At 45.9% G+C, this 25,814-nt stretch overlaps 1 pseudogene; it reads right to left on the bottom strand.

Annotated features, from left to right (window-relative positions):
* The window catches only part of LOC120018611, a 31,463-nt pseudogene extending 5,876 nt beyond the window's left edge, over nt 1-25,587 (bottom strand).
* Nucleotides 25,588-25,814: the final 227 nt, after the last annotated feature.

The raw sequence follows: 25,814 nt of genomic DNA, 5'->3' as shown, positions 1-25,814 counted from the left end.
CATTGCCTCGGTTGGCTCGGTGGCTTCCCATCCCACGTCACACTCCACCGGATCATCGGGTTTCATCAGCGGGATCGACAGGCGTCTTGACTCAGCCGGTTCGTCAGGCTCCCATGCCTCAGCCGGCTCGCCAGGCTCTCACGCTCCTGCCGGTTCGTCGGGCTTCCACGCCTCAACCGGCTTGCCCAGCGCCCATGTCTCGGCCGGTTCGCCCAGGTGGGACGCCGGGTGGCGCCCCTAGAGGGGGGGTACTGTCACGTCTGCTCCCGCTCTTCCCCTCCCCTGGCGCTTGAGGGCGCCAGAATGCCTTGCATCACTCACTCCTGCCATCCATCACGTACACCTGCCTTTCCTTGTCACGCGCATCAGCGTTATTGGACTCACCTGGACTCTCTTATTACCTGTTCATTTTCTCCCCTATATGTGTCAGTTCCCCAGCTCTGTTCCCCGCTTCTGCATTGATTGTTTTCTGTTTGCTAACGCTGTTTATGTCTCGTTCCTTGTCCGTTATTTATTAAATGTTACTCCCCGTACCTGCTTCGTCTCTCCAGCGTCATCATTGTGACAGGTCTACTCAGAGGTTACACCAGAAATATCAATCAGCTACCCTGGGTGTGAATTTTACATTTACCTGACCGGTGAGGCTATGGCCCAGATGTTTTTTTAACAATGTTTAACCAAAAACATTTATTCCTAGCTCGGACCTCAAAATATCTTGATGGTGACACTCTAAAGACTGGCAGGTAGTCTAGTTCAGTGTCCCTTTGATTATGCATGCGCAGCACGGTTAACCAGCATACCCAAATATCTAAAGAATATGCTACAGACCAGCCAAAACAAGCGTGTGAGAATTGTACATAATGTAAACTCCCCCCTCGTACTCATATGTTGAGAAAAGGGAAATAGTAAGTCAAAAGAATAATTACCATGTACCTTTCCAGTTATTTCACTTTTGTTAGATACTGTATGTCCACCAATATAACACCATAGATAGAGACTCTGATATTGCCTGTTTTAAAGGTCAAAGCCATACTGACCATAATATCAAAAGCTAGCTAATGATCGAACAATAGAAAAAAAGTTAATGTCTATCTATGTAATGTGTCTGTATCTATGTAATGTAATGTTTTTGTTCCATGGACTATAGGGACCACAATGGAAATAAGTCAGACTTTTTCTTGCTCCCGAACTTACAAGGGGCTTGAAGACCTTTGCAATCAAGACTTTATTTTTTCTGTCTTTTATTCATGTCAGAAAATGTCACATTTTTCTTTCACTTTGAAAATGTAGAGTAGTTGTGTAGATGAGTGGGTGAAAATCCCAATGTAATCCCTTTTCGATTGAAATTTTAGGCAAAATGTGAAAACTGTGCAAGGGTGTGTAAACATTCACTATAGGCATTGTATTTTGAGTTTATGACAAGCAAGTTGCAACTTATTAACCAATCAAACTGTAATTAACTTGATGTAATTTCTTAAAAGATGTTGGGCTACAGAGAAATTATGCCAAAATGCCATGTATTTTTACAGTCAATTCCAGCAAATATAAGTAACAAAACACATAATTCAATATTACCAAAAAATTACAATCCAGTTATGTTTAAGGGTAAAGGCCTAGTACCTTTTTTACAAGCGTGCCTGATTTTAACCATCCTAACACTATACATAATAATATTAAAAAGCGCGAGACATATTCGAAAATAAACTAATAAGAAAGTGTGAAGTATAGGTGGAAGATGTGTAGTATCATATATGCCTTGTAGAATCGCAAATAAACATCCAAATGAGAAGTTCAGCAAAGAGGCGGTGGTGTACAAGTGTTAAATGCTTTCTGTTTTGTCTCTTTTGAAGACTTTAAACATATTTGTAGAAGTTGTACATATGAGTATATGGTAGGAAATATAATACAAGACAAAGAAACCAAAGTGGCAACAAGACCCGATATGTTATTCAGCATAGTATTTGAACAGGCAGGCTTGACTACCGAGTAGTTATCACAATACATTGTCTAGAACGTTACAAACAAAATTGTAGTCGCAAACTCAGGGAGATAATGATGGCGTTGATGAAAAAAGAATACAACCAGGACAGCAGAATTAAGCCACAAATGATTTTAGGTGTCATAATATTGTTATACCATAGAGGATAACAAATAGAAATGTACCGGTCACAGGACATAACTGCTAAATTACTAAATTATGTTATAGCGTATGTGTACAACACATACATCTGGATATAACAATAAAGAAGGGTAATATCATGTGTGTCAGAGAGTAAGTAAAACATAAGAGCAGGAAACAAACCAGTGCTCCTGTCACAACTTCAACCGAGGCAGGCTCTCCTTCCCGTTCGGGTGGCGCTCGGCGGTCGTCGTCACCGGCCTACTAGCTGCCACTGACTCTTTTTCCTCCCCCTCCTTATGTGTTTATTTGTATCACCTGTGTTTAGGTAATTAGTAATTAGTGTGGCTTTATTAGTCAGCCAGCCCGTACGCTTCTTTGTGCGGGATTGTTCGTCTGTAGCTTTGGATTTCGGGAGTGGTTATTTGTATTGTGTACTGGGTTTGTCTCCCGTGTTTGTAGACAGGTGTTTATGACACCCAGTAAGTCCGTGTTGGACATTTTGGTTTGCCGGTTTGGCATTAAAAATCACCATATTGAAGCTCTGCTGTTCCTGCGTCTGATTTCACACCCCCCGACACCCAGGTCGTTACAGAATCCCGCACCAAACAAATGGAGTCAGCAGGAGCAGCAGCTAACCCTCTCCCATCGATGGAGGAACGGGTTCTCCACCACACCACTGTCCTCCATCGGATCGGATCAGCCATGGACCAAATGGTGGAGAGAATGGAGCGATGGGAGAGGAGTGGGCTCCTCTCTCCACCTTCGGCTCCCCCCCCCAGGACTCTCCATCCCCCGGCTCCAGCGCGCTCCGTCTTACGCTCCCGAGGGATTATGATGGAACAGCGGCAGGTTGTCAGGGTTTCTTACTCCAACTGGAGCTATACCTGGCCACTGTTCGCCCCACTCCCTCGGGAGCGGAGAGGGTGAGTGTCCTCGTCTCCTGCCTAACGGGTCGTGCTCTGGAGTGGGCCAACGCAGTCTGGAATGGCCCGGACTCCGCGAAGGAGCACTACCCGGAGTTTACCCGTCGTTTTCGTGCCGTGTTTGACCACCCCACAGACGGCCGAGCGGCGGGTGAGAGACTATTTCATCTCAGGCAGGAGAAGAGGAGCGCACAGGATTTCGCGCTGGAGTTCCGGACCTTGGCCGCGGGATCAGGGTGGAACGACAGGGCCCTTATTGACCACTACCGGTGTAGTCTCCGGGAGGACGTCCGCAGGGAGCTAGCGTGTCGGGACATCGCTCTTTCTCTAGATGAGCTTATTGACATGTCCATCCGACTGGATAATCTGCTGGCTGCCCGCGGGCGTTCGGAGAGGGTCCTGTGCGTTCCACCACCCAGCGCCCCGGCTCCCATCCCGATGGAGTTGGGAGGGGCCGCGCCTAAGGGTACCGGAGGAGGAGGCCCCCCCTGCACCAGCTGTGGTCGGAGAGGACACACGGTTGATCTGTGCTGGGGGGGTCTGTCTGGGAGTCGAGATGTCAGGCGGAACGCTTCTCGATCACCCCAGGTGAGTCAGCACCAAACTCACTCAGAACCCCCTGTTGGTCACATGTTTGTCTCAATTTTTTCCTTTATTTTTTCCCCTCTTCCCAGCATAGGGCACTAGTCGATTCAGGTGCAGCTGGGAACTTTATGGATCGCGGACTCGCCCTTAAGTTGGGCGTTCCGCTTGTGCCGATAGATTCTCCCTTTCCCGTTCACTCCCTAGATAGCCGGCCATTAGGGTCAGGGGTGGTCAGGGAGGCCACAGTTCCCCTGGACATGGTGACGCAGGGGAATCATAAGGAACGTATCAGTCTATACATTATTGATTCGCCTGCGTTTCCAGTGGTGCTGGGTATTCCCTGGTTGGCCCGGCACAATCCCAATATTTCGTGGAAACAGGGGGTTCTCCAGGGGTGGTCAGAGGAGTGTTCTGGAAGGTGTCTGGGAGTTTCCATTGGTGCCACGTCGGTGGAGAGTCCAGACCAGGGTTCCACGGTGCGCATTCCTCCCGAGTATGCCGATTTGGCAATCGCTTTCTGTAAAAAGAAAGCGACGAAATTACCACCACATCGACCGGGTAGGGATTGTGCGATAGATCTCCAGGTTAACGCTGCGCTTCCTAAGAGTCACGTGTACCCTTTGTCCCAAGAGGAGACGTTGGCTATGGAGACATATGTCACGGAATCTCTGGGACAGGGGTACATTCGGCCCTCCATCTCACCCGTCTCCTCGAGTTTCTTTTTTGTGAAGAAAAAGGAGGGAGGTTTGCGTCCGTGTATTGATTATAGAGGTCTAAATGCCATCACAGTGGGGTTTAGTTACCCACTACCTCTCATCGCTTCGGCGGTGGAATCATTTCACGGAGCGCAGTTCTTTACAAAACTGGACCTCAGGAGCGCGTACAGTCTGGTGCGTATTCGGAAAGGAGACGAGTGGAAAACCGCATTTAGTACCACATCGGGCCACTATGAGTACTGCGTCATGCCGTATGGGTTAAAGAATGCTCCAGCCGTTTTCCAATCCTTTGTAGACGACATTCTCAGGGACCTGCACGTGCAGGGGGTAGTTGTGTATATCGATGACATTCTGATCTACTCAACTACTCACGCCGCGCATGTATCTCTGGTACGCAAAGTGCTTGGCAGACTGCTGGAGCATGACTTATACGTCAAGGCTGAGAAGTGTGTGTTTTCCAAACAAGCCGTCTCCTTCCTGGGTTATCGCATTTCCACCTCGGGGGTGGTGGTGGAGAGTGACCGCATAAAGGCCGTGCGTAATTGGCCGACTCCGACCACGGTAAAAGAGGTGCTGGGTACCGGTGGAGGACATTTTGGATCCATCTATGTTAAGGGATTTCCATCGCCTCCATCCGGATCGCCCTGCACCTCGTCCTCCGGGTCGACCTCGAGGCCGGTGTCGGCGCGCTGCGGGAGTCGCGCGTCAGAGGGGGGGTACTGTCACGACTTCAACCGAGGCAGGCTCTCCTTCCCGTTCGGGTGGCGCTCGGCGGTCGTCGTCACCGGCCTACTAGCTGCCACTGACTCTTTTTCCTCCCCCTCCTTATGTGTTTATTTGTATCACCTGTGTTTAGGTAATTAGTAATTAGTGTGGCTTTATTAGTCAGCCAGCCCGTACGCTTCTTTGTGCGGGATTGTTTGTCTGTAGCTTTGGATTTCGGGAGTGGTTATTTGTATTGTGTACTGGGTTTGTCTCCCGTGTTTGTAGACAGGTGTTTATGACACCCAGTAAGTCCGTGTTGGACATTTTGGTTTGCCCGTTGGGCATTAAAAATCACCATATTGAAGCTCTGCTGTTCCTGCGTCTGATTTCACACCCCCCGACACCCAGGTCGTTACAGCTCCCATACAACTGATTAACAAACAAAGCACACAGAAACAGATACATGTGTTCATGAAGGTATTTTTCAATGCAGAAAACTCCTATAAGCAAAGCAATGGCAATAATTATGACAAAATATAATACAGTTACTGCAGCAAAGTAGAAATACTTCTATTGTCTGATATCACCGTACGCAACAAGCCTAAAGACCTTGAAGTGAGTATAGTTCTACTTGGACATGGGAAACGGTAAAGATGAGCTTTCAATGTATGAAGAAGAGTAAACAATCCTCTATAGAAATGTAGCTTACATATACGTTAAAACAATGAATTCACAAACAGACAAACTAAATGGATAATTCCTTGACCTGTTCTTATTACAGTGATAGATTTGTCCACCTCTATACTAACCAATATAGATGTATTTTCATTCTCCTGATAACATCAAACAATGCTATACTTTGTATCCTGCACTCATATTAGTTATTACATTAAAACGCTAAATCAATTGATTACATGTAAAGTATGCTAAATCCAAAATTTAGACCATACATTTCTAATCCATGATGAACTGCTTAAACTAAGCTCCTCACTTGATTCTTATACTTTATTTAACCTCTAATTCCTCCCAAACCCGGATCCGGGAGCACCCCCATCAGTAAAAAAGCTGACTAGCATAGCCTAGCATAGCGTCACAAGTAAATACTAGCATCTAAATATCATTAAATCACAAGTCCAAGACACCAGATGAAAGATACACATCTTGTGAATCCAGCCATCATTTCTGATTTTTAAAATGTTTTACAGGGAAGACAAAATATGTAAATCTATTAGCTAACCACGTTAGCAAAAGACACCACTTTTTTTTACTCCACCATTTCTTTACTGCATAGGTAGCTATCACAAATTCGACCAAATAAAGATATAAATAGCCACTAACCAAGAAACAACTTCATCAGATGACAGTCTGATAACATATTTATTGTATAGCATATGTTTTGTTAGAAAAATGTGCATATTTCAGGTATAAATCATAGTTTACCATTGCAGCCACCATCACAACTCTCACCAAAGCGACTAGAATAACTACAGAGAGCAACGTGAATTACCTAAATACTCATCATAAAACATTTCTGAAAAATACACAGTGTACAGCAAATGAAAGACACAGATCTTGTGAATCCAGCCAATATTTCAGATTTTTTAAGTGTTTTACAGTGAAAACACAATATAGCATTATATTAGCTTACCACAATAGCCAGAAACACAAGCCATATACCAGCAGCAAAGGTTAGCGATCGTAACAAACAAGCAAAAGATATATAATTTTTGACTAACCTTCATAAACTTCTTCAGATGACAGTCCTGTAACATCATATTACACAATGCATATAGGGTTTGTTCGAAAATGTGCATATGTAGCGACACAAATCGTGGTTATACAATGTGATTAGTAGGCAAACTTCAAGCAATCTGTCCGGCGCCATCTTGGAGAGGCACCTAATCTAATCGATAACTAATCATAGACTTGACAAAAAAATACAGGTTGGACAGCAAATGAAAGATACATTAGTTCTTAATGCAATCGCTGTGTTAGATTTTTAAAATTAACGTTACTGCTACATACAGCGTGCGCTAAAGCGAGACCGCACCGAAATTCATGGCGGAATTATTGTTTAACATTTTTCAACATAAATACAATTAACCCTTTCACACGTACCATCACACGGGTGTGATCGTTCTACAGTGGTCCCTGAAGCGTACGATCACACCCGTGTGATTAGAACACTCATTTAGAACGCTCGTTTAGAACGGCCAGTTTCGAATGACGCAACAATCAGCGTTTGAGCTGGCCACACTTTTTTCAGAAACTATTTACACAAACACAGTCCTTACAAAGTTATGTCCAGAATGTGAGCAGTTTATTTTGGGATGCAATGTTCAGATATTCACAGAAGTATATATAGCATAACACAATCATCCTAACCGGAAAAATGTAGGCTACATTTGTCCAAGCGCTAACTGAGGAAAGATTGACCCAACACAAGCAGTAATATTTTCTAACTCTCGGCTGACATAAACTACAATATGAATTAGCTAATAGCAATTATTATGTATAATTAATCACATCACGGGTGAGCTCACCATTGATCGAAATAATTAGGTAAAACACTTTTGAAATCGAAAGTAATCGGACGATTAGTTTCAGCGCGCAGCCATGTATTTGTTCCTCACAGAAACCGAAGATAAGAGAAGACAAGATGAGTTTGGTCTGTTTATAGTATGCATGTTGAAGGGGTGTGTCAATCACTGTCGTTCACATCCCACCCTTCATTTCCGGAAGTCCTCAAAAAATGAGTGAACTCTTACTCACCTCCTTTTGTTATAACATCTTTGGTCAAACAGACGATTACGTGAAACCCAGAATGCATTGTATGTCAACAAACATGGCTACACAGCTGGAATTAGCTTAGCTCATCATAATCAGTACAACCTTCAAAAAAGCATTTTACACACATATGTGCCCATTACAATCTGTGCAAGAATCGGAATGCATGATTTGTCACATAGAATTGAAAACATGTGAATAAAACAGTAAATACACAAATAATTGCCACACAAAACATTTTCTGATAGTGATTTATTGAGACAAGTGGCGCGTGCCGGCAGTCAACCACGTACCCTCTCACTCTAAACCATTCAGTGTTGTTGTTTATGTATGTAGATAGTGAGCTAAGCTGTAGCATTAGCAATAACTTTCAAAAGGAGACAACTCACAAATGTGGAAATTCTGGAGATTTTGAGTCTGAGTATGAAAGTCAGGAATCAGATTCTGACAGTGAGGAGCTGCCCCCCAACCTTGTAGCCATTGAGAACCCTGAATCTGAGGACCCCTTGTCCACTGACAAAGTCCCAGTTCCATTAGAAGATGCTGGTGGTGATGGTGGCAGACTGACAGTGGATGAAGTACAGGAGTTCTGTGGTAGCTAGAAGGCTGCCAGCCATTTCACCCCTCCTGGCCCTGCTGATTGTGTTGATGAGTTCCAGTCTGGAGTGCAACGCCCCTTGCCATTTCCATCTGAGGCAGAGTGCTTCAAGTTGTTTCTGACAGAGGAGCTGGTGGGAGACATAGTAGAGACCAATCGCTATGCCTTGGAGCTACAGGGTAAGAGAGAGCCAGTGTAACGGATGTGAAATGGCTAGCTAGTTAGCGGGTACGCGCTAATAGCGTTTCAATCAGTTACGTCACTTGCTCTGAAACCTTGAAGTAGTGGTTCCCCTTGCTCAGCAAGGGCCGCGGCTTTTGTGGAGCGATGGGTAACGATGCTTCGTGGGTGACTGTTGTTGATGTGTGCAGAGGGTCCCTGGTTCGTGCCCGGGTATGGGCGAGGGGACGGACGTAAAGTTATACTGTTACACCAGGAGTGGGGGGACAACCACAATTAGTGAAATGTATACATTCCTGGTGACAGTAAAGAAGAACTCCCTAAGAGAATACTGGAGCAGAGATCCTATGTTTGCAACTCCCTTCTTTGCCACCCTCTTTTCCCAAGACTGCTTTCTAGTTCTGCTGCTATGACTGCATTTCATCATCAACGCTACTGCCATCCTAAATGACCCGTTATACAAAACAAGAGATGTCAACAGCTGGCAGTAAAGTGCCATGACAAACGAGACGTCCATGTCCTCTCCACTGTCCATACAGCAACCAGGTCGGCCACAGGGAAGGTGAACCACCTGACGGGAGAGAGAAACAAACCAGACAGAGAAACATCAAACCAGACTGCGTGCTTGACTATTACCTCAAAATGGGGGCAGTGGATAAGGCCGACATGATAAACAGCTTTGTGGAATGAACTCAGAAAACGACCAAGTGGTATAAGATATTTTTCCAGGGTAGCGTCAAAATACAACATGCCAATACTTCTGACGCATTTAGCATTGTTTTACAGAGCTAATAGAATAATGTAACTAGCTACATAAGCACGATTGAATATAACACCATAAAAGGTGAGTAACATGAGTAACGTTACCTAGCGTGTCCGCGGTTATAAGGAATATACACAAATATATTATGCTCTATACACACAGTGAGCTACAGTAGAAACGGTAAAACACGACAGAAACTATTATAACGTAATTAGGCACTTACTTTGATAGAAACGCAGTCTGGATTTGAAGATGGGTGTCTGTAGTGACGCCTCTAGCACTGAGACGCTGTGCCACTTGGGAGTCAAAAGGCCAGGGTAGCTTCAACATACAACACATGCTAATACATCCGTGACGCAATTAGCATTGTTTTCCAGAGCTAATAAGACTGTAGCTAGATACCTAAGCATTGAGTATAACACCATACATGTTATGAAATGAGTAACGTTACATCACATCGCGTGTCCGCGGTTATAAGGAATATACACAAAAACATGATGCTACAGTAGAAACGACATAACACGACATGCAGAAACTATTATAACGTAATAAGGCACTTTGATAGAAACGCACTCATTTCCAAAGTTATTATTGGTAACGAAAACAACTTTGATTGCGATGCAGGCGACAGGTGGAAAATATGAACACGTGTATGCAGGACAGCAGATGAGTAAATGTCTGCAGACTTGAACTGCACAAACAATTGAGAAGTGTTTGGGGAATTTTGTCCGGGTCAGAAATGTCAAAAAAATTAATTGGTCCGCAAAAGTAAAAATGACTACTTTTATGTGAATGAATGAGGCGGAACACACCTCATTTCAAACTGTTATTATAAAATAAAAAACTGTTTAGAAAATAATTTAAAATTGACAAATAAAACAGGCAAAGGCGTGCTTTGGTTTGAGGGCAGCGCAGATTAAATGTACTGTTACGTAACAATCACATTCTGGAATTGGAGAGAACGTTCTAACATCACGTGCATAAAACAACTCACGCTGGGGCGACCGTTAGAGATATTTGGAACTCACGCATGAAAGGGTTAACAGCATAAAGACTTCTTACTATTTGACGAGCTTCCATCAGAATCTTGGGCAAGGTGTCCTTTCTCCAGAACAATCGTCTTTTGGTTGAAAGATGTCCTCTTCTCCTGTAGAAATAGCAGCTAACGCTAGCTATGTGCAGGAGAGGTGTCCAACTCGTGATAGCGCGTGACAAAGAAATTCCAGAAAATCGCAATAAACGGATATAAACTGCTATAAGTCGGTTTAAATTAACTACCTTATGATGTCTTTAACACCTATAACGAATAAAAACATGACCGGATATATCTAAGGCCTATAACCGGAGCGTTCTAGAGCCACAGACAGATGTCCTCCCTGCGTCAGAGCGAAGTGAAAAAAGGCCGGACACTTTGTTCCGAGGTCTTTTATAACCTCTCAGTTCTGCCTAGCAACCCCATTTCAACTCTCACTATTCGCTGACACCCAGGGGAAGACGTATGCAGTGCATCTCAACCAATAGAAGACAGGCAGATTTATAAACAGATCTCAGAACAGCTTGCAGATTTCTGCATTCTCACATCCTCATAGGAAAAATGCTCTAACTCGAGTTCTGTTTCACTCACAGATATAATTCAAACGGTTTTAGAAACTAGAGAGTGTTTTCTATCCAATAGTAATAATAATATGCATATTGTACGAGCAAGAATTGAGTACGAGGCAGTTTAATTTGGGAACGAAATTATTACAAAGTGCAAATAGCACCCCCTATTTAAAAAAGCCTGCCATTTTTTAAATTTAACTAGGCAAGTCAGTTAAGAACAAATTCTTATTTACAATGAAGGCCTACCCCAGCCAAACACGGACGACGCCATATGGGACTCCCAATCATGGCCAGATGTGATAGAGCCTGGATTCAAACCAGGTACTGCAGTGACACCTCTTGCACTGGGATGCAGTGTCTTAGACCACTGCGCAATTCGGTGTGATATGCAAATGATCACCAATACTTGGAAACTATATAGAGAAACAGATACCATGTAACACAGTCCATCCAGGAGGTTCAAAGGCTTTATTAAATTCTATAGAAATATAGCAAGTAGGGGGACGGAAGTGAAAGAGATTTGCGTCAGTTCAAATCTGGCATCAGGACAAAATGTGATTCATAGTCACCGAATATATTTTAAGTATTTTAATTAAACTCAAACGATAAATGGTAAATGCAATTTTTGTATATACGGGTTCACTGTATCTCCGCGCAGGGTAGATCAGAGAACTGTGGAATGTACTCAAATAGTAGTTTTTATACTATGACAATTTTATTCTCAACTTGTCCAGTTGGCCTATCATAGTAGAGGTTTAGCATGGTTAATACTCTTGCTCCTCCTTTGTGGGCCCCCGAACTTGTCCAAGCCCCTTGGCGTTTTCCTTCGTCCACATCTGGTTGTTGGGTAGAGTAGCTCCGTCCTGTGTCCCCCTCAATTCTTCACTCAAACAATTCCTAATATGGTACTGAACAGTCTCTCTACCATCCTGGTTGGCCCAGAGTGATGCACCCCTCCCCTCTCCAGACTGTCCACAGCTTTTATGGCCTGTGGTGGTCAGTCCTTACACACACACCCCTCTGTATTGTGTGTGTGTGTGTAACAAAACAATATTCATCTTCAAACTATAAGCTACCAGGCTATAGTGCATAAGCATAAATCCTAACAATTTCCCCCTTTTTACACCCTCATGGGGTGTAACCAACTTATATATCCATATACTGGGTTGCCGTTGAACCCAGGAACTTGAAACCTTCAACCAGGAGGATCGTTTTTTTTTCATTTTTTTTTTTTCATGAAATGTATCATTTTTATGCAAAACAGTATATAAAAAAAAACATCAGCGGGGTCTTTAGATTCCCCCTTTTGACACCCCCTAGGGTGTCATCACAACAACATGATTACATACAGAATATAAAAAACATCAGGGGGGTTTTTAGAATCCCCCTTTTGACACCCCCCAGGGTGTCATCACAACCAAATGATTACATACAGAATATATATTAAAAAAATTAAACCCTCTGGTCTCTCCCTCTATACATCTTGTACCAGGTGGGCTCCTTGCCACCCGGGAACTTCAAACCTTCACAACAGGGAGGACAAACTTAATGACCTGGATAAAAAGTACCGGTATATTGTTTCTTTTTATTACTTTTTATTTGTTTATTTTTATTTTTATTACTCGACAACCTCACCCACAGCAAACCAAGGGTCATCCTCAGTCAGACACATCTTTCTCCTGTAGTTTGACTCAGTATCAGCATCTCCATCCGGAGTATCAAACAAAGGCATCATACCAGCAGCCTTCGCTACATCTGTAACAGATTTCTTTAGACAAGGTATGATGCAAGCAGCACAACACATTAACATAAGAAATACAACTACTAGGGTCAGAAATCCAGTAACCATCAATGCAGTGTACTTACCAAACCAACCACCCAGCCAGGGGAACCGTCCACTCTTCTCCACACCTGCAAAACCCTTTATCTACACAGATAACCTTTCCAACCCGCTCAGAGCTTTTGAAATGCTCCCATCCGGACTGGTATTGTTAGGGATAAACGTGCAACATTGTTCTCCAAACATTTTACATACACCCCCCTGATTAGCCAGGATCATATCAAGGGCAAGCCTATTCTGCCTAGCTGTCCTGGAGGTCGCCTGTAGTTGTTCAGACATGCCTGTTAGTGCAGTTCGGGTGTAGTTAACAAAACGTTGCTGGTTATAATAGATATAGTTAATCCATGAGGTCTGCTTTGCATCAATTATGACTGAACCAATAAGTGGCAACAAATGCCATAAACCATCATTCCTGCTCAGTGCCTGGAACTCAGGTGGAACCCCTATGGGGACTCCCAGGAGGTTGGTATGGATGTTATCAGTACCTTCAGTCCAGGGTGCGCTACGCCTATGCCTCCCTCCACTCTGCTCCTGGGATCCCTCCTGAGTGGAACTTAGTGTCAGGACCCGGTGTGAGAAAAAGTCACTAATAGTCGGCAGAACCCAGAAGATGAGGCAGACACAGCAGTACTAGAGACGGTGGTTTAATCAAGGTAAAAGATCTTCAGGCAAAAATATAAATCCACAACGTCAAAAGTAAAGCCAAGAGAAAAAATGGATATCCTCCAAAATACAAAGAAAATCCACAAAGTGGTAAGAACAGCAGGGAAAAAACAAACCTCAAAAGACTAATCAAAAATAAACAAGAACAAAACCAGAGTACCTCTGGAAAATCCAACAAGAGAAATATATGTTCACAGCATGGCTGGGGCTGGGTGCTAACATACAAACACAGAGCAAAGAACTGAGGGACACTAATGGTTTAAATACCTACAAGGAAATGAGGCACAGGTGAAAACAATAACTAGAAGGGAAAAAAACAAAAGGTTCAAAAAGGCACAATGGGGACATCTAGTGACCAAAACCTGAATAGTCCTGGCCAAAACCTGACAGAATCCCCCTCCTAGGAACGGCTCCTGACGTTCCTACCAGCCTTCTCAGGGTGGAGGGCCCTGAACTGACGAATGAGGTCAGGGTCCAGTATGTCTTTGGCAGGAACCCAGGAGCGCTCCTCGGGACCGTAGCCTTCCCAGTCCACCAGATACTGCCAGGACCGCTGTACCCGGCGGGAATCCAGTATCCGATGGACGGTATAAGCCGACTGGCCTCCGATGACACGGGGCGGAGGGGGAGGTCTGCCTGCCGGGATAAGGGGAGAAAATGTGAAACGTGGGATTAATCTTAAGGGATCTGGGTAAGTGCAGGCGAAAAGTAACGGGGTTCACTCTCCTGGCAACCTTAAAGGGACCGATGCATTTCTGGGACAGCTTGCGAGACTCCACCCGTAGCGGTAAATTCTTAGTTGAGAGCCAAACTCTCTGACCGAGGCGCAGGGTAGGCCCGGGACGGCGACGTCTGTTGGCTTGTTGTTGGTACCGCTGTGAGGAACGCAGAAGATTAAGACGGGCCTTCTTCCACGTAAGCCGACAGCGTCTGATGAACCTCAAGGCTGAAGGCAGTCTGACTTCTGCCTCCTGGTCCGGGAACAATGGAGGAGCATAGCCAAACTGACACTCGGGGGGGGACATACCAGTGGAGGAGGAGCACAAGGTGTTGTGCGCGTACTCGGCCCAAACCATGAAGGACGACCATGTGGATGTGTTGTTGGAGACCATACATCTGAGGGTGGTTTCCAGCTCTTGATTCATCCTCTCGGTTTGGCCGTTGGACTCCGGATGGTACCAAAGACTCGGAACACATGGTTAATCACCAACTCAGCCGTTTCCTTAGCAGAAGGTAATTTAGTCAAGGGGACGAACCTGGCCGCCTTAGAAAACCTGTCGATGATGACTAGGATAGTAGTATTACCATGGGACGGAAGAAGGCCAGTAATAAAGTCCAATGAGACATGGGACCAGGGTCGGTGGGGAATAGATAAAGGGTGAAGGAGTCCTTGAGGGCGGAGGTGAGAAGATTTGCCCTGGCAGCACACGGGACAGGCCTTGACGAAAGTGGCAACGTCTTCTTTTATGGTGGGCCACCAGAACTTACGCTGGATAAACTCCAAGGTGCGACCTACGCCCGGGTGACAGGTGAGGCGAGAGGAGTGCCCCCACAGAAGGACCTGGGTCCTCGCTGCCTTGGGAACAAACAACCGATTGGCAGGACCTCCTTTAGGACCCGGTTCGATGGCTTGAGCTCGTTTCACGGTATCCTCAACTTGCCACGAGATCGGAGCCACGATCTTAGCGGCAAGAAGGACAGGCATGTCAGTATCTTCTCGAATGGCAGGAGCGTAGACTCGTGACAAGGCGTCCGGTTTGAGATTCTTCGACCCAGGTCTATAGGTGAGGATAAACTGGAATCGATTGAAGAAAAAAGACCATCGAGCTGGTCTGGAGTTCAACCGCTTCGCCTGCTGGATATACTCCAGATTTTTGTCGTCCGTAAGCACTTGAAACGGTTGAGAAGCCCCCTCGAGCCAGTGTCTCCATTCCTTCAATGCCATCTTAACTTCTTATGGCTGCAAGGCAAAGTGTTGAGTAGCCAGTGAAATCGTGCCCATTTCAAACGGCCTCCTACTCAAATCTTGCTCGTACAATATGAATATTATTATTCTTTTTGGATAGAAAACACTTTCTAGTTTCTAAAACAGTTGGAATTATTTCTCTGAGTGAAACACAAGTCCTTCTGCAGCACTTTTCCTGACCAGGAAGTGAAATGTCAGAAATCTATGCTCTTTTCAATCTGATGCCTATACATGGTCTTAACACCTAGGAGTCTGCTGACAGTCTATACGCCTTCCTATTGGTGTAAAGAGGATGTCAGAGAAGAATTTTTTTTGCTCCTCTTGGTCTGTGGTGGAAAAAAACCTATTTCTTTGACCTGAGCGCCCACTTCCGGTATTCTGAAGGAAGTGGGATGGACTTCTGTTTTGCCTTCCTAACGAACGGCTAACGTCTCCGGCTCGAATTTTTTTGGATATATGTGACCATATCATCGTAATGTATGTTTTTTCAATATAGTTTAATCAGATTATTGAAACTTTATTCGGGAGTTTTGCCGTGTTCCGTCGTATGACTGTGTTTACGTTGGACCACGGCTACTGGAAATGGTAAATGAACAGGGATATTTCTCATTCTGAAACGAAACAACGACTCATCTGGACAGAGGACGCCTGTTTCAACATTCTGATGAAAGATCAGCCAAAGTAAGACTCATTTTATGATGTTATTTCATATATCTGTCGTGCATGTGAACGGGTCGTGGGCGCCCAAATGTGTCTCTCTATTGTGGCTACGCTAATATAGCGATACATTTTGTTTTCGCTGTAAAACATTTAATAAATCGGAAATATTGTTTGGAATCACAAGTTGCCTATCTTTCAATTGCTGCAAACTATATATTTTTCGGAAATGTTTTATGATGAGTAATAAGCTATTTGACGTTGGTGTCTGTTGGTGTCTGTAAATATTATGGCTGCTTTCGGTGCACTTTCTGATTTGTAGCTGAAATGTAAAATATGATTTATACCTGAAATATGCACATTTTTCGAAAAAAAATATGCTATACAATAAATATGTTATCAGACTGTCATCTGATGAATTTGTTTCTTGGTTAGTGGCTATTTATATCTTTATTTGGTCGAATTTGTGATAGCACCTGATGGAGTAAGAAACTGATGGAGTTAGAAAAGTGGTGTCATTTGCTAACGTGGTTAGCTAATAGATGTACATATTTTGTCTTCCCTGTAAAACATTTTAAAAATCGGACATGTTGGTTTGATTCACAAGAAGTTTATCTTTCATCTGGTGTCTTGGACTTGTTAATGTGTGAAAGTTAAATATTTTTAAAAACTAGCTTTTGAATTTCGCGCCCTGCACTTTGAGCTGGATGTTGTCATATTGTGGGCGGTGTCGGGCTTGCAGCCCAAACAGGTTAACCGCTAGGAGTTCACGATTCCCTACATCGTAGTTCCTCTCGGCCGGGGTAAGCCGGTGAGAGAAGAAGGCGCAAGGGTGAAGCCTCTTGTCTTCACCCCTCTGAGACAGGACAGCTCCAACACCAACCTCTGATGCGTCTACCTCCACCACAAAAGGTTCCTCCGCCGTCGGTAGTGTCAGGATGGGAGCAGAGAGGATGCGCTGCTTGAGTCCTTGGAAGGCCGTCTCAGCTTCTTCTCCCCACAGAAACCTTGCGTTGCCACCCTTGGTTAAAGCTGAGAGAGGGGCTGCCTGCAAGCTGAAGTTCTTGATGAACTTGCGGTAAAAGTTAGTGAAGCCCAGGAAACGCTGAACTTCCTTAACGGACTTGGGGGTGGGCCAATCCGATACCGCCCCTACCTTCCTGGGGTCCATCTGGACTCGACCGGGTTCCACTACAAATCCCAGGAATTGTACTCGGGAGGAATGGAATTCACCTTTTTCCGGCTTAACGTACAAATTGCTGTCAAGGAGGCGTTTGAGTACTTGTCTGACATGCTTAGTGTGTTCTTGAAGGGAGCTCGAAAAGATGAGGATGTCATCCAAGTGAACAAACACGAAGATGTTAAGCATATCCCTAAGCACATCGTTTATGAGCGCTTGGAACACAGCCGGGGAGTTGGTCAGGCCGAAGGGCATCACCAAGTATTCATAGTGACCAGTAGGCGTGTTGAAAGCGGTCTTCCACTCGTCACCGGGTCTGATCCGCACAAGATGGTATGCGTTCCGCAGGTCAAGCTTAGTGAAGACAACTGCTTCCTGGAGCAGCTCAAAGGCTGTGGCCATAAGGGGTAGCGGGTAGCGGTTACGGACGGTTATGGCATTGAGTCCCCGGTAGTTGATGCAAGGACGTAATCCACCGTCTTTTTTGGCCACAAAGAAAAACCCTGCTCCCGCCGGCGAGGTGGATGGACGCATGAGGCCTGCTGCCAGAGCGTCCTTGATGTAGGTATCCATAGCAGCTCGTTCGGGAGGAGATAGGGAAAAGATCCGACCCCTAGGAGGGCAGGTGCCCGGAAACAGGTCGATGGGGCAATCGTAAGGTCTATGGGGTGGTAGTCTGGTGGCCCTCTGTTTGCTAAATACCGGTTTGAGGTCATGGTAACACTCGGGAACTCGGGACAGGTCGATGGATTCTAGAGACTCGGGAGGGGAACTCGGGGAACTCGGGAAGATACAAGTGGCTTGGCACGTAGGACCCCACTGCTTGATAGTGCCCACAGACCAGTCGATGTGAGGGTTATGGCTGTGAAGCCAGGGGTATCCAAGGACGAGAGGGAACTCGGAACAGGAGATCAGATGAAAGTTCATCACTTCCTGGTGTTGGGAAACTGAAAGTCGCAAGGGGGTAGTGACACGAGTGACAAGTCCAGATCCCAAAGGGCTTCCATCCAACGTAGTAACCCTTATGGGGTCACTTAGAGGTTCAGAGGGAACGCCATTCTCCTTCGCCCAGACACCATCCATGAAGTTACCTGCGGCTCCAGAGTCTACCAAGGCTTGAAGAGGAAGCTTGTGGTTGTCCCAGGAAAGGGTAACTGGAATGAGCAGGCGGGAGTTGGATGGATGGGAGGAGGTTATGTTTCCCGTTACAGTCCTCCCAGGCCTGCACGGGAGAGTGCGTTTCCCTGGAGCCCGGGACACGTGGAGCGGAAATGGCCCGGTTTGACGCAATATAGACAGCATCGCTCCCTCATCCGGCGGTCTCTCTCAGCCTGGGAGATGCGTCCAACCTGCATGGGTTCTGGTGGAGCCAGCGAGGATAAAGGTGGAGACTCGGAGCTGGAACCGATAGGAGCTAGGGTGAGAGGTCTACGGTTGAGTTCTCTCTCTCTCAGACGCTGGTCTATGCGCGAGGCCAACTTGATAAGGGACCCGAGGTTGTCCGGTGGTTCCCGAGTGGCCAGTTCATCTTGGATGGTGTCGGAAAGACCCTTCAAAAAGCACGCTGTGAGCGCCTCGTCGTTCCAGCCACTCGCTGCTGCCACCGGGCGGAACTGGATGGCATAGTCCGTCACGCTGCGCCGTCCTTGGCGGAGAGTCAGGAGCTGTTTGGCTGAGTCAGGGCCGCTGGTAGGACCTTGAAACACTCGCTTGAATTCTTCAGCAAAGGTAGAGTAGCTGGCACAGCAGGGACTTTGGGCATCCCACACAGCAGTAGCCCAGGCTAGGGCTTTTTCCGACAACAGGGTGATGATATATGCTATCTTGGACCGGTCGGTGGGAAACGACGAGGGTTGCAGCTCGAAGGAGAGAGAACATTGGGTGAAAAACCCCTTACAAACACTCGGATCACCTGAGAACCGTTGGGGAGGTGGCAGACGAGGTTCAGCCAGGGGGTTAACTGCCACGGGCACTTGAATCTGATGTACTGGAGCAGACGCGGTTGCCGGGGAAAGTCGATCAGAAATCTGCTTTATGGAAGTCAGCATCTCCGACAGAAGTTGAGAATGTCTAGCCATTAAGGCCTCTTGCTGAACCAGAGCAGCTTCGTGACGTTGGACAGTCCCCTCGTGGTGGGACAGCATTGAAAAAAAATCCTGGGTACTGGCTGCCTCTGGGTTCATTTTAATGGCTCTGTGTTTCTGTCAGGACCCGGTGTGAGAAACAGTCACTAATAGTCGGCAGAACCCAGAAGATGAGGCAGACACAGCAGTACTAGAGACGGTGGTTTAATCAAGGTAAAAGATCTTCAGGCAAAAATATAAATCCACAACGTCAAAAGTAAAGCCAAGAGAAAAAATGGATATCCTCCAAAATACAAAGAAAATCCACAAAGTGGTAAGAACAGCAGGGAAAAAACAAACCTCAAAAGACTAATCAAAAAATAAACAAGAACAAAACCAGAGTACCTCTGGAAAATCCAACAAGAGAAATATATGTTCACAGCATGGCTGGGGCTGGGTGCTAACATACAAACACAGAGCAAAGAACTGAGGGACACTAATGGTTTAAATACCTACAAGGAAATGAGGCACAGGTGAAAACAATAACTAGAAGGGAAAAAAACAAAAGGTTCAAAAAGGCGCAATGGGGACATCTAGTGACCAAAACCTGAATAGTCCTGGCCAAAACCTGACACTTAGTAGCTGCTCAGCTGTAACATCAATGATAGTTAGAGGAACTATTATACTAGTCAGTGCACACGTGCCTTGCCAATCTCCTTTAAGGATAGGGGTTAAACGTCTGTTAGAACCACACATCCACCAAACATCAGCTACTCCCCTAGTTTGATTTAGGCCATCTACTGGCCAAGTGCCATTAATGGTCACATTACTGATACAATCCGCCAGTCAATTCCTCGCCCTATACCAGTAATGCAACTGCAATTACCTCCATATGCCTTGACACCCCATGGTGCCTCCTGAGGAGAGACTTCCGGGAATACCAGTGCCAGGGTCTTACAAAGGGAGGAATTGGGTTTTACATGGTAAAAACTCTCCATTACACACCTCCATCCTTCCCCACTACCTAATGCAAATGGATGTGTGGCTAGACTAGGCCTAGCATGACCGCAGATGACACAGTCCTGTTTTTTCAATGTTTTAGCAGTATACCTCATATAAGCCAACCACATGTTTCCTCGTCCCTCATATCCTGTTTCAGTACCTAACTGTTCGCTATCCGTCATATCCCTAATGTTAATTACCTGTACAGGGTTAAAGGCCTGAGCGGGTGGTGCTGGAGTGGCGGAGGAGTGTGTCTGGTTCTGGCTCATCTGGGATTGCTGCGGTGGTTTTGGCAACACCTTAATAGAAAACACACCCATCGTATCGTCTCCAGCTCTGTCCTGTCCTAGGGTGTAGAGACCTGCATCAGAGAGCTTAATGGATTTGATGGTTAGTAGGATTTCATCACCTTTACAGAAATAGTCCCTTCCTGAGGAATTCCAAATCATTGAGAATCTCTCAGTTTTAGACGGATCCCAAATTTTATATGGGTAGCCTCTCCTCCATTCCCAAAACTGTCCCACATTAGTTATCATATAGTCCCAATAGGGACACCGCCTCCCATTACACAGATAAGTTGGTCGTTTCCTAGCATAAGACGTCAATACATTGCAACCCCCTTGAATGTGTATCGGACAGATATCCCCTATCCTCCTAGCCCCATTTCTCCATGTCCATATCTTACAGGGTTCTAAAGTTAGCACCTGAGATTCCCCTTCCTCTAAACTGATTATTATGCTCCCTGCCGCGTGGGTTACTAGCCCTGACAGTATGGAGATCAACAGGAAGCTTGAGCATCCCATATTCTATGGTTGTATTTTGGCTAGGTCTTCACCTACTTGATCTAATGTTCTTCCTGGGGCTGAATCCCTGGCACAGTGAGTTCGGTGGTACCACGTGTCTTTATGCTCAGTGCTTACCCTCAGGGAATGACTCGCTACCTCTTTCACCTGGAACGGGCCTTTCCACCTGGGCTCTGTCCACTTCCTTGAATGCACCTTCACACTCACCCAGTCTCCCACCAGGATGTCTCTGTTCTCCTCTGTGGTTTCAACTGCAGTAGTTCGGACCTCCACCACCTGTTTGGACAGTCTTTTGACAAGAGAGGTTAGAGCCTGCATATAGTCTGAGTATCTGATTTTAGCAATGTCTAGTCTAGGCAAACTCATGTTATCAGCAGGTGGACCTGGCATTCTTCTCCCTGTCAACAGTTCATGTGGTGTAAGGTGTGTGTCTGACCCTGGTGAATTTCTCATGGACATTAAAGCCAGAGGTAGCGCGTCTACCCATTTTAGCTTTGTTCCTGCCATTATTTTGGCCATTTTTCGTTTCAGCGTCTGGTTGGCTCTCTCTACGAGGCCCTGAGATTGGGGCCGATATACCGACCCAAACTTATGGGTGATCCCCAATGCCTGTTCGACCTCCTTCAGGTGTTCGTTCTTGAAGTGGGACCCATTGTCGGATCGGATCATTCGAGGGACCCCAAATCTTGGAATGAGATCCCTCCTTAGCCACTTGATGACTGCCTTAGCATCCTCTCTTGCAGTTGGAATGGCTTCCACCCATCTGGTGAACCTATCCACCATCACTAACAGGTATCTTTTCCCTTCAACTCGGTTGTCTTGTCCCATGTCCGTGAAGTCAATGCATACGTCTTGAAAGGGTGCATCTGGTATGGGAAAACTCCCAATCACTGCTCCCAGTGCAATCTTGTTGTTATAACCTTTGCAGATTTCACAACTGTCTGATACTTCTCTTGTCATGTCTTGCATGTGTGGATGCCACCACACAATTTCCAGGGCCTTTGCCACGCTCTTCCAACCCCCATGTGCTTTGTTGTGTTCTTCCCGTATCATTGACCTGAGCAGCTTAATGGGGGCCACCGTTTTCCCATTGTGTGATCTCCAGATTCCTTGGTGATCTCTTCTGGCTCCATGTCTTTTCCACACTGTTTGTTCATACACATCTGCTGCCTCCTGTAACTGTCTCACAGTATCTATGGTTAATTCATCTTGGGTCTCTTCAGTCCGTTGTATCATCTGTTGGGTAGTATTACCACCTGCCTCCTTCGCCACTTGATCTGCCATGTCATTTCCTTCCCTGATCTTTGTGTTTTCCTTGCTGTGTCCTTTACATTTCATGATGGCCACACTTGTCGATAGTTGGATTGATTCAATTAATCTCTGTACCTCTTGTTTGTGCTTTATGGGTTCATTCGAGCTAGTCAAATAGCCCCTCCTCATCCATTGTGGGCCATCAATGTGTGCAATGCCGTGGGCATATGCAGAGTCTGTGTAGATGTTCACTCTTTTTCTTTTGCTCCGTTCCAATGCTCTCCTTAGTGCTCTGAGTTCGGCCAACTGGGCTGAGGCCTCAGATGGGTCCAATTTCTTTGCTTCTACCACTTCGTATGTTCCTGTCATTCCTCCTTGCTTCACCACTGCATAGGATGCTATGTTACCTTCTCCTGATGTCTGTGACCTGTAACAACAGCCGTCCGTAAACAGGGTCTTTGCTGTTCCTTCCAATGGGACATTCTGTAGGTCCATTCTGACCTTTACTTGCTTTGCTGCCCTGTCCTCACAAATGTGTGGTTCCCCGTTCCCCATTCCATCTGTCATGTTGGTCACCTCTGTTACATAGGTGATGTGTCTGGCTGTTATCATTTTTGTGATGTTTGATTTCCTTTTGCTCGATAGGGTGAACAGTTTAGAGCCAATAAAGGCGGTCACTCCATGATCTGTGTTGATTTCCAGAGGGTGTCTCATAACGATATGAGCAGTTTTTCCAATTGCCTTTGACAGGGCAGCAATGTGTCTTGCACAATCAGTTTGGCCACATTCAATGTTGTCCAATTGTGCACTGTAGTAATGTAACACTCTTCTCTCCCCCTTTTGTTTCTGATAAAGGATGGAATGAACATACCCATCCTGTTCGGAAACATCCAACCTAAACGGGATGGTGTAATCAGGCAGGGACAGAGCCTCAGCTTGGGCAAGGGTTTGTTTCAGTGCAATGAAAGCCGCTTCTGCTTCTATGGTCCAAGTGAGCTTGGCTGTTAGGTTCCTGTTACCTGCCTCCCGGAGTATGGCCCTGAGTGGTTCAACTTTCAAGCAGTATTCTGGTACATGAGTTCTGCTATACCCAGTGAGTCCAAGAAATGACAAGAGATGTTGTACAGTTGTGGGCCTTGGGTGCTCCAGAATAGAAGTCCTCTGGGCTGATGACACAGCCTGACCTCTTCCAGAGAGTACTCTTCCCAGAAACTGAACGGTTCTTCTACAGCATTGAACTTTTTCTCGTTTCACTTTGTTTCCCTTATCGGCCACATGTTTGAGAAGGAGCTCAGTTGCCTGTAGACAGGTCTCCGCAGTTGGTGTGGCCAACAACAGATCATCAACGTATTGGAGCAGGGTGACCCCTTCTGGCAAGGTGAGTTCTTCCAGGTGCTCTTTTAGGATAGAATTGAATATTCCGGGGGAGTCCCGATATCCCATTGGCATTCTGGAGTAAGTAAGACATTGGTTTTGATAGGTGAAAGCAAACAGAGGCTGTGAGTCTTCATGGAGTGGGATACAGAAGAAGGCATTGGCCAGATCAATAACAGAGAACCAGTCCTGGGTTGGAGAGATGTTCTGCAGTGCCAGGTAAGGATCGGGGACAGGTCTCACGTCTGGAATTGTAACATCATTTATGGGCCTGAAATCTTGAACCATCCTCCACTTACCCGTACTTCCTTTTTTAACCGGTAAAATGGGTGTATTCCAAGGTGACGTAGTGTGGAACAGTACACTACTATTCTGTAACCCAGCAATAGTAGGTTCAATTCCTCTCACCTTCTCTTCACTCAAAGGGTATTGAGGCCTGTAGACAGGAAGGTGGGCAGTAGTATCTGTCCTAACCTGGATTTTAATAGGCTCCACATCCACCAGACCCACATCTTCTGGACTGGTGGTCCACAGCTTTTCAGAAATCCTTGAGAGCATGTTATCAGTGTCTGGATAATCGGTCATTTCTCTCCCATGGAAACGAGCCCGTCGTACCACTTCAGGGATCGAGGTGTCCTCTACGTTGATCTTTATTCTCCATACCTGGGTTTCCCCCATATGGGCCGTGGACACTTTAGAGATATTAGTTTTGGTCCATGTCAGGGTCTCAGCCAGTTTGATTGCAGGACCCAGAGAACGAGCTTCATATCCAAACCCAACCATCAGCGTAACATGTGGGACCGAGTCTGAATCCATTGTAAACCAGTTGTCAAGGAGATCCACGTCACCATCCATCATTACACAGTTGGTGGCCACTCCCTCTTTAAGAACGTATAAGTGATTGCTGTGCACCGTAGGGCGTCTGTCAACCATGTCTTCAAACCATGCCTCATCGTATATTTCATCCTTGTCCATGGAGTAGTTCAGTGTAACATGTGGGGGGTCATCTGGTGGGTAATAGGCATTCAGTGTTTGTATCCATGGTTTCCACAGTTGGAACGTACGACACACCCTTGGGGTGTCGGGAACACTATCCAACAGTTTTAACCAGTAGATGTAGGTTTCGTTATCCAAATCTTCTTGTGCGTCTCCTAGGTATAGCATCCTGGGTGGGTCTGAAAACTTTTCCGTCATAAGGATTGGCATGAGTTCACAAGGGGAGATGGTGGTGACATGGAAACCCCTTGTATTGCAATAAATGCTGCAGCCTAACTTAGAGAGCAGGTCTCTACCCATTAAGCCAATTGAACACTCAGGGTTGTATAAAAACTGGTGAGTGACATTCAGTCCTTCCCAACAGACATCCAGTGGTACTGTAAAAGGCTTTCTCATAATAGTTCCCGAGACCCCTGAGAAAGCTTGTATTTTGTTGGTAAGTGGGTGTTGTGCCTGAACGGATGACCAGGTACATCCTGTGTCAATTAGCATGTGTTGTGGTTTTCCTCCAATTAAGCAATTAACTATCGGTTCTTCACTTGGTGGGAACGTGAAGATGGTGGCACTGGAGGGCATTTGGGTCTCTGGGCGGCTTCATTGGTATGGTTCGGAATGTTGCCCTAGCCAAGCCATGCTAGGGACAAGGTTAGGGTTCGGGACTTCTGGTCCGGACCCCACTCCTGGGTTGTGTTGCTGCTGGTGGTATTGCTGTGGCTGAGAACCCCTTGTTGTCCATACCAGTTACCTCTGCCTCTTGGTGTCCACTGACCTCTAGGTGCTCCCCATTGGCCACGTCCCCGCTGAGGCCCATAGCCTCTACCCCTTGAAGGGCCAGTCATCATTGGCTTGCTTCTACAATGCCTAGCCCAGTGCCCCTGTCTACCACAGTTGTAACAGGAGGAGTCTGTTGTCCACTGATTCCAGGGCTCCTGACCTTCGGGCCCTGCATATGCATTTCTTTGTAGAGCCATCAGCCCCGCCATATTCTGCACCACAGCTGTAACTGTCTCAGTAGCTGCAGCGTCAGTTGTGAGTGGC

This window comes from Salvelinus namaycush, chromosome 23, assembly GCF_016432855.1.
Source record: "Salvelinus namaycush isolate Seneca chromosome 23, SaNama_1.0, whole genome shotgun sequence".
Taxonomy (NCBI): domain Eukaryota; kingdom Metazoa; phylum Chordata; class Actinopteri; order Salmoniformes; family Salmonidae; genus Salvelinus; species Salvelinus namaycush.
The sequence above is the reverse complement of the archived record's forward strand: the minus strand, read 5'-3'. Positions and strand labels throughout refer to the sequence as shown.